The sequence below is a fragment of the Salarias fasciatus genome, chromosome 12 (assembly GCF_902148845.1).
Source record: "Salarias fasciatus chromosome 12, fSalaFa1.1, whole genome shotgun sequence".
Taxonomy (NCBI): domain Eukaryota; kingdom Metazoa; phylum Chordata; class Actinopteri; order Blenniiformes; family Blenniidae; genus Salarias; species Salarias fasciatus.
Window position 1 is genome coordinate 17,182,710 of NC_043756.1, and position 9,439 is coordinate 17,192,148.

The 9,439-nt window shown below is 42.4% G+C and overlaps 1 protein-coding gene across 1 annotated transcript in view; it reads right to left on the reverse strand.

Annotated features, from left to right (window-relative positions):
- pde4d (phosphodiesterase 4D, cAMP-specific) overlaps window positions 1-5,059 on the reverse strand; it is a 182,525-nt gene extending 177,466 nt beyond the window's left edge. Inside the window, exon 1 of the mRNA XM_030105016.1 lies at window positions 4,912-5,059. The gene's annotated coding sequence lies outside the window, so the exon portion shown is untranslated. The remainder of the gene's footprint in view (window positions 1-4,911) is intronic.
- Between the last annotated feature and the right edge of the window lie 4,380 nt (window positions 5,060-9,439).

Genomic DNA, 9,439 nt, shown 5'->3' on the forward strand with positions numbered 1-9,439 from the left:
AACTATTATGATGCAAATGTTGATTTTAAATGTAATTTTAGCGAGGGTGTGGAGGAGCCTCTCAGGAAAGCGTCTGATCCATGCGGTGCTCACTAGCGCCCCCATTAAATCTTATTTCTTAATGAGAATGGCAAATAAAATAACTTGCCAATATTATAATGAAATGGTTAAAAATCCAAAAAATACAACATGTGCTGAAGAGTATTCATCTTCCATAAATGAATGACCTCTCCATCCTCCCTCTTTCCACTGATGAGGAAAGTGCACAAACCATGCAAAAAGCTTTTAATTACAAGAAATGCAGCGCTGTCCATGTATTATCACATTAATTGCAACAAATATGAAAGGATTTTTTTTTATGCAAGGTCAGTTGTGTCATAAATTATTACATTATAGACAAAATACCATCACAATATGTTATTACATTTTGGCAAGTTATGAAATTATTAGCTTCATCACACTGAAAAAGGATTAAATCATGACATTATTGGTAGTTACAGGGGTTGTGGTATATTTTGAGTGTAGTGCATGCTGCAGATGCCTCCTCACTTTGAAACACTGGAGCATACAGTAATTATCTTACACTCAGAATCATTTTGCATTTATGACTTGTAAGCAACATCCATTTCACACACTCATCTTTTGACCGTAGCCCATAATGGAAGAACCAAGCAGTGTCTCTAAAGAGGAAGTACTTTTCTACTTTGATAGCTTTCATCAGAACAAGCGAGGGACAGACAGGAATAAACACCAGAAATCAAAGTGCAAACAGCGTGACTAACTTGTTTTTCTTCGAAAAAGCCTTCCTTATGCAATACGACTGGACTGTTCCCAAGACAGGAACCGAGTTTTATGAACCACCTGGCACCTGTGAAAGGTGCTTTGTGTATGTGTTTCAGTAAGTACAGTACTGTATGTGTGAGTCTGCCATCTTCATCAAAATGTGAGTCCCAATGTGAGCTGGCTGGCTTCAGTCCATTTAGTACTCCAGATGAAGGAAAGCTCTTATCAGAGCCATAACCTGATAAATAATGTAGGACACCTGTGAAAATGTCTCCATTTGAATACGCTTTGTAAGCGACCTGGCAGACCGTCCACACAGGGGAAGAAAGCGTGCACTGTAAGCAAAAACTGAGCGGAGGGTGTAGGTTCGGTTCAAGCCAAAGAAAACCTTGTTTTGGTTCCTTTGCAAGGAAAAAAAAAAAGTTAAATAACCCATGTGCCTTGATATTTATCCCTCCTTTCCTTGCACAAACACTAGCTGTCAAAGGCATTTTTACACCAATTGCTCTGTGGATTGTGCTCCCTCCGTGCAATGCAATCAGTCAAGATGAGATGTTACTGTGCAACACAATCCTGTTGTTAGATGCACTGTGGTGGGACTGGAACCATTCTTCAGTGCTGAATGTACGTATTTTACTGTTCGTCTTGGGGAAACTGTGAGCGCAGATGGGTTTCAAGGGAGAACATCCCAGCTACAGTCAGCAAAAGTGCACGGTTTTTCCGATCCCTCTACGTTGTGTGTCTTCAGTAACAATCTAGTGACCTAGTCGGAACGGAGAATGTCAACAGTTGTTTACGGAAAGTTTTCTGCGGTGCAGGAAATCAAGAGTATTTCATAACAAAGCGCCAGGATGTGCTGTGCAAGAGATGACCAAAACATAACTAGTGCATACCACCACTCCCCGGGGACATTATCAAGCCCCCCACCCATTCTCTCTGCAGCTCACTCCAAATCCTGAAGCAGTGTGTCGACACAAGCAGTCCATGCCGCTGCAGTTTATTTAAAAAAAAAAAGGAAAAGCTCGCAAATACAATGTCAGGACATCCAGTGTGACAAAGACAAGGAAGAAGAATTGAGTGGCTTGTCTGTTTTTCTCTTTTCCTCCTCACTTGTGCCTTTTAGAGGTCATTTTTCCTGACTAACGTAACAGAGTCTCCACGCACACACGCTGCACGAGAGGCAAACATCCCACTGAAAGCAGTCATCTGTCTCGGAATACGTTTGTGTACATGACACCAATTAAAGGCTAAAACTACTCAAGGTTACACGACTGCTGGTTGTGGCAGTGTGGCCTGATAGCAAGGCATCATGTTGTGGTCGTCTTAATTTGATCCAGCTGTGCTAAACATCTCTACTGCAAAGGGAAAGAGAGCGAGAGAGGCGCAGGGAGACTTTAAAGGGCAGATTTTTTTTTATCTTCCTGTATCTTTCCTTTCATGCTGCTTTCCATATGCCTGCATAACTCATGTGCCATGGGACAGCTTGAAGGTTAGCCTATAGTGCTGCCTTTTAAGGTCGTGCAATGAGGAAGACTTGACCAAAAGGTCCGAAAGTCACACTTGCCTGTAGATTTAATGCCGGACGGCACATTCTGCAGCAGTAAACGAATGCCAAAAAACTAAAGGCAGGAAATCTCATTTACCTAAGCCGCAAAGCCTTCCATGACTCTTAAAATTTGTATCTAGTCATTCTTAAGTGGAAAGAAAAACTGCGGAGAGTATAATTGGTTTTAGATTTCTCTTTAAACAATCAGATGAAAGAGAAGGACCTGGCTTTTACAGTCAATAGCAGCCCAGTAAAAGTCACTGAGGTTGGATAGTCAGACAGCGACCTCAAAAAAAGCTTTGAGTGAAGCGAGATTTTCCCTCTTCAGTGTTTTGGGAACAGAGCCTCTAATAAAAAGATACTTGAATGCCTTTGGCGTCACTTGCTTGTGCTTTCTAGTGTGTATGTATGCATAGTCAAAGCTCTTTGCGTGAGAGCTTTGAAGGTCTTTTGCATACTTACCCTTTCCAGAATAACAAAAGAAAACAAACACTGCCTTTATTACAGTAATGAATACGTTATGGAAAGCAAACGGTAGAATTTTCCATTAAATTCCAATCACAAAATGTCAAGAACGGCTCAGGGAAACCTGTGACATTTGACTTTGTTGGCAGCAAACCCTGCAGTCCTCCACTATTGCTTGACCGTTGTGCTATAACCTTAAACTCCACAAAGTTTCTTCACAGAATGAAGAATTGAGAGTTTCCCCAGTTAGCAGAGTCATCAGGGTACAACAAAGGCTGATAAATACTTGAGTTGACATTGTCACTCTGACTTAAGGGCTTACAGATCATCGGTGCATGCAGATATTTGCAAACAGCTTGCAGAGATCTCTCTTTTAAAGACTGAAGCAGAGATGTCGGCAGGAGGTGCAGCTGCTTTGTGTCCCTGCACACATACATAGTACAATCTCATTACCAAGCACTCAGCTGGCTCCAGAAAAACTTACACACCACATAAAGGCAAATCTTATGTATGCCCCACATAAGAAACAACTGGAAAGCAGTAATTTCTCAAGTCAGTTCATTGTTCTGTCTGATTTGATGGGGTCTGATCCGTGCACAACGGAGGACGACGGCACAAACACTGCTGTCACAGAGGTCAGAGCCTCAGCCTCAGCCTGTGTCCCAGCGCTCAGGTAAATGCACAGGTGGAACAATGGGCTCAGTGTGTCTCCTGCATCTCGCTGATGCATCCACGTGGAGGTGGAGTACACAGTTTTCTGGCAGCGAGCATTTGCATAGCAGAGGTCGGGCGCCGCACAAGGCTCTCTGTGTTCTCTACCGCAATAAAGCGGCTCTGGCTGACAGGTGGATATTCCACAAGCGCAGGCTAATCTTCCTGGCTGGAAAACTACAAAGAACAGAAGTGAGCAGCGTGTTTGTCATCACAACTTTCGCTTTATCCTCAGATTGAATGAAACCACACTTTTCAACAAGGTGTTGAGTAACTAACTGAATATTCTTTGGAGTAAACACCACCTCCAGTATGAATGACACACAAGGCAAAACATGAACAGGTCCATGTGTTTGCTCGCTGGTCAGCTGGCTCAACAAAGCTCATGGATCCAATAAGAGAGTAACATTGTGTGAGTATGACGTAACTTCCCTCAGTCATTCCCTCCTGTGCGCAGTCGAGCGAGTGCACATCATCCCACAACAAAACCGTTAATGCTGGACAGAGCACAATTTACAAAGATGCTCGCTCCACACGACAACAGGCACTGTCTGATCGATAAGCACATGTACAGAACGTGATCCGGTGAAGCAAGAACTGATCTGCTGCATGAACAGAGTCTCTGCCAGGGTCAAACTTTCTCTTGATAAAACTGCTTCACATCTACATACTGAGAGGGGGAAAAAAAGCCTTGAAATGTAGACAAGTGCTGAACCTTCTGCCTCCTTCCATTGTCTGTTTTCCTCTTTCCCTCACATCTCATCTTGTTGTGATAATTTATGAGTGGAACAAGGATATTAGGTTATACTCTCCCCCATGTGTGTTTATACTGGAGTCATGTCTCTCTGCCAGAATAAACAGTGCAGATGTCAAAGGGAATCAAAATGTTCTTAATTCCTATACAAAGGCTGTGTCATTTCTTGTCCCCCCCGTAAATTTATGTGTGACTGCAGCACAATTTGGAGCAGGCCTATTTATAGCCGACTATACCTCCACGGCCTGAAAGTCACTGGCAGATTTTGGGAAGAGAGTCCTTGAGCTGCTCTGTCAATGCAAAGCAATGCAGTGACAAGTTGGGTCAGTGTGAAGTCGCACTGCACCGGTGCCTCCTTTAAAGCACAAGGCCACTGTTTAATGCATCCTTCACACCCACACAAGTAACACTGCAGTGCATGAACACACTGGAGCACGTGCTTACAAGTCCAAAGAAACACATGCTGCATGACTCTCCCAGCACGTGCACAAACACAATGATTTCTGAATAAAAATGTGTGTGTGTATACTGATGCAGATGTTTGTCATTTGTGAGATCTCTACAGTAACTTCATGGTAAGAAATGCTACTGAACTACTGTTATTGACACAGAAGACTGACAGAAACAAAAACAGAGCAGAGGAACACCTTACTTCTTTCCTTTTCAGAAAGTTCCAGAAAGAGAGACACTAATCCACTTCAGGCCCCCTTTTTCACCGTGTCTTCTGTCTGCCCTCCGAGAGTCTCAATCAAAGGAAGCAAAACAAACAAAAGTATCTGGTGTGCATCTCAGACACAGCAAGTCCCACTCTGCTGCTTACTGATGCTCTCTGGAATGAGGGAACTCTGCACGCTGCTCTCAGGCCTGCAGCCAATCACATTTCAGCTGCTCTCTGCCTATTGGCCAATCGCACATTTCATGTGCTCCAGCCTCCTGTTCCTCCTCCTCCTCCTCCTCCTCCTCCTCCTCCTCTTCATGGAAGTTCTCATGGCTGTGGACAAAGTTATGGTGGTGGAGGATGACAGAAAAAGACATATTACTGTATTTGCAGTGACAAGGAATAAGAATAGAGCAGTGAGGGAAACATTTCCATTACAGTGGAGTGAGCAGACTGAGGAAGAGGAGGAAAGCGCTGTTTAATGTGCTGGAGAATGTAAGGATTTTACGCTAATTTGCTTTTACTTAAGGTGATCGACATCAGAATGACTGGATTTTTTTGAACCAGGTTCTGACATATGCTTGAAGATCCTCTAATATGCCCTAAGAAGCATAGAGATGAATGATGCTTACAGGATTTTGTTTGATCAACTGTGCATTTCTGATCAAAAATGACATTGAGAGCGAGACAGACTGCCTGAATCTGGTTTGACATTGTTTTACAACACACATACAAACACACACACACACAGATGCTCTCGCGCTTCCCAGAGATGATGCGACTCTCTCTTGCTTGAGCGACCACAGGGAATACAACATGCCCTGGAAGACATGAATTGCAAATGTTCCAAACAACACATTGGCAGATATAACTTGTGCTGCAGAGCCATTGAACGCCTGCTCTCCTTGTGCACGGCAGAAACAAGCGCTGTCATGTTGATTTAGCTTCCAAGGCAGCCCTGATAACAACACTGGTCCACTCTGGGGCGTCTTCCCTCTGCCCTGGAGCGACCACCGTCATGGTGTTGTGGTCAAGAGAGAATCTCACCTCCGTCAAACAGGTGGATATTTTCAGGTCGGCATTGTGAGAGGCAGTTTCCCTCACAAGTCTTCAGGCAATCGCACTGTGTTATTGTCGAACGTCTCCTTCAAATTAAATTACACGGAGGGACAAAGTAAATTAGGTTCTGTAAATGCTGCACATGTTGATCCCAGGACTCAACGGTCAAAGTAACTCTGAGTTTCAGAAACTGGATCACACAAGAGGGAGCAGATCAGCACCTAAGTAACAGCCCTTCATATGGCAAACATCAACATGAATCAAATCAAATTAAACGTGCACCTTATGAGAGGCCCCTCAGGAGAAACTGCTGCCTTTTTTTATATGTCTGGAACATGTTCGGCTTCGGGCTCTCCAAAAGACAAACAGCTGAAAACGTCACATTGCTTGTGTTTGTCTACGACTCTCTCCGTCTCTCCAGGTTTTGTTCAACTGAATAAATTACAGACAGACTCTGTTTACAAGGCCGATTGTGAAAGTCTATAAACTGACGCAAACGCAGATGCAAGAGGATGTGATAGTATCCAGCACATGTGAGTTGTTGATGCTTCTGACGATGCATTTTGAGGCAATGACCTGACTGCCTGCTCATGAAACAACATCTCAAAAAGAAACAATAAAAGATCATCATCAAAAAAAAAAAAAAAAAAAAACAGCAACAGTTTTCCTCATTCTCAGATTTACTCAACATGTGATCTACAGAAAATAACCGTGGAGAGCTGAATTCAAATCTTTTGGTGCGCTCTAACTTCCATCCCCCATAAGTCCAACGGTACCATGAATACACAAGGATAAACATCTGGATTTTATTCCACCTCCCTGTTTCCTTCTAATGAAAATCCCTCAATGAGGAGAAAATATACAGCAACATGCAGCAGTGCAGTAAACAATGAACCAAGACAATTTTATCAAACACTCAGCTCCTACATTGAATTACCAAAATTAAAAAGGAGCAACGTGAAACATTGTTTTGATAAATCTAACAAATAGTTGTACATTCCACTGTAATATATATTTTCCAGTGATTATACAAGTTTGTTTCATCCAGTAAATAGACAGTGGGAGTCCTCAGTGCAGCAATTCAGTACACAACTTTATATAAGAGCTACTTATTCCATCATTTAAAATGGGCTACAACTACACACAATAAGCAACTTAAACATAAGATTGGAGGCAAAACAGAATAAAAAGAGACATGAGAATCTACCAGTATTTGAAAAGTGTATGAGATCAGGCAAAAGTTTATTCAACATGGCTGCCTTTACCTTCATTATCCTGCAGATCCCCAATTTCCGGTCCCTGTGCTAAACTACCAATGATGGAATTCTTTGAATTTGCACTGAGATCCATTTATTAGAGATTTGCCCTTTTTTCCACCAAATAACTTTCGCAACAGAACAGCATTAATAACAGTTGGGATGCAACAAAAGCATAACTCTTCTCGTTTGGATGATTTTCATCAGGCTTTATGTATAATCTCAAGCTGTTGTGAGGCTTGTACTTAGGGTTTTGCAATATAGTGTTTCTTATTTTAATTCACCTCTATTGTACCTTGACTGATGATAATATGAAATTTAATAATATGAAAATTCACAACAAATTCCGGTTTGTTGAATTAATTTACGTTAAAAACACAAGCAAGAGGAAAGTGAGACGGGCAGACAGTTGTGCAGGGAGAAGAGTTGGCCAGCCTGCAGGTAACAGCCAGACAAACAGGTCTGTGCTTCGGCAAAGAAAGCCGCCAGAGCGCAGACACACAGCTCAGGCTGCCTGGCCCCAAGGTCTGTCATACTCACAGGAGTGGAATGGCTCTGCTCATACTCTGCAGAGAGTGTGTGTTCCACTCCTCTTCCATACAAATGCATAAAAAACATCACACAGTAGATAATTAGCAATTTATCTGCTATTAAAAGAGGATGAAAAAGTTGAGCTTTTAATTTGTTCTAATAGATGGATTTTTTTTTTTTTTTTTTTTTGAAGATGGAAAATTGCAAAACAGGAAACATAAATAGCTTTTCCCTGCTGTGTGTCCACAAGCGGATATTACAACTTAAAGCAACAGAGGCAGCAGCTGAAAAACACACAAACGCACACAAGCGGACCGGACTCGCTCTAGTGAAGCCTCACTGACAGACAAGACTGTGATCAATACGTCTACTTCAGGAGGACATAATAGACTGCTGCTGAGTGGATACAGAGCTATTTCCTCGGTCTAAAATGCATGGTAATTGTTCCACTGCTGTGCATCCACAGCCACGATAAAAGGTGTTGACAGCATCCATCACAAAGAGGGAAAGAAAGCCACTTCACAGCGTGAGGTGTGGGGACCTTGTGTGCTCTCCAAAGTTTTGCCCAAAGGGACAAACAGACAAAACGACGCGGCGCAAGATTTAAAGGTGCAGGTGCACAGAAAGCACAGACAATCCGCAGGATGGAGTTTGAATTAGCAGTGATGTAATGATGACAAAAAGACAGACAGAGCAAAAGAAAGAGTGATGCTACAGTTTAACAGGAAATAAATGGAATACCACTTCACTGGAGCAGAACAGCACGGCAGTTCAAATATCAGCCAGGCCTTTCTCTGCGGGTGGAATTTGTATGTTTTCCCCATTTATTCATGGGTTTTCTCTGGATCCATTTTCTTCCCACGGTCCAACAGAATGTAGTGATATAAAAGATGGATATGGGGAATGACACTGCATGGATTATACTTTTCTACATCCATCCCCTTTCTGGAACTAGAAAGCCAGAAAGCCTTATGATCAGCATCAATTGATTATATGCAGGTCATTCCAACCTGTGCGTTGACTTCTAAGACATCCGTTCACGTTCCATCACTGACTCAAATATGAGAATTACGCACCAACAAACTAGAACCGACCTCAGCTGTACTGTTGTGTAGTCTCCTTTCTAGACGCCTCCCTGCCCTTGATTCAATGGACATGTTGGCGCCAAGGCCAGGAGAAAGCCTGATAACACATTACAATCAGGTGCGTGGGAGCAGAGAGACACTGAAACCCTCCGGGATCCGACGTTTATCTCTCAGGACTGTCGCAAAGTGGAAATTTGCAAAGAAGTTCCCAAAACGTCTAAGAACATTCACCGAGGCCAGAAATTTTCCACGAGTTGAAGGACCTTGGAAATGTGTTGCTTGAACACAGTCAAAATGTCAACACAGCAGGTTTTTTTGTTTGTTTTGACCAAATTGTCCTACAGCTGTACTTTACCTGAGCGAGGATGTGCTTAGTACGACATGAATACAATAGCTGAATAATTCTGAAATGTTAAATTGTTAATTGTCTTTCATTTTTGCCCTTTATAAGAGTTACTATTTGTTGCAGCTAAATAAGACAATCATTATCGTTACTTGTGCAACTGATTATAACATCTGACTGCAGTAGCTGTACAAAAAAATATCAGAGTTAGATTTAGCCCTAATGAGTTTATCAAATCCTAATCCCAT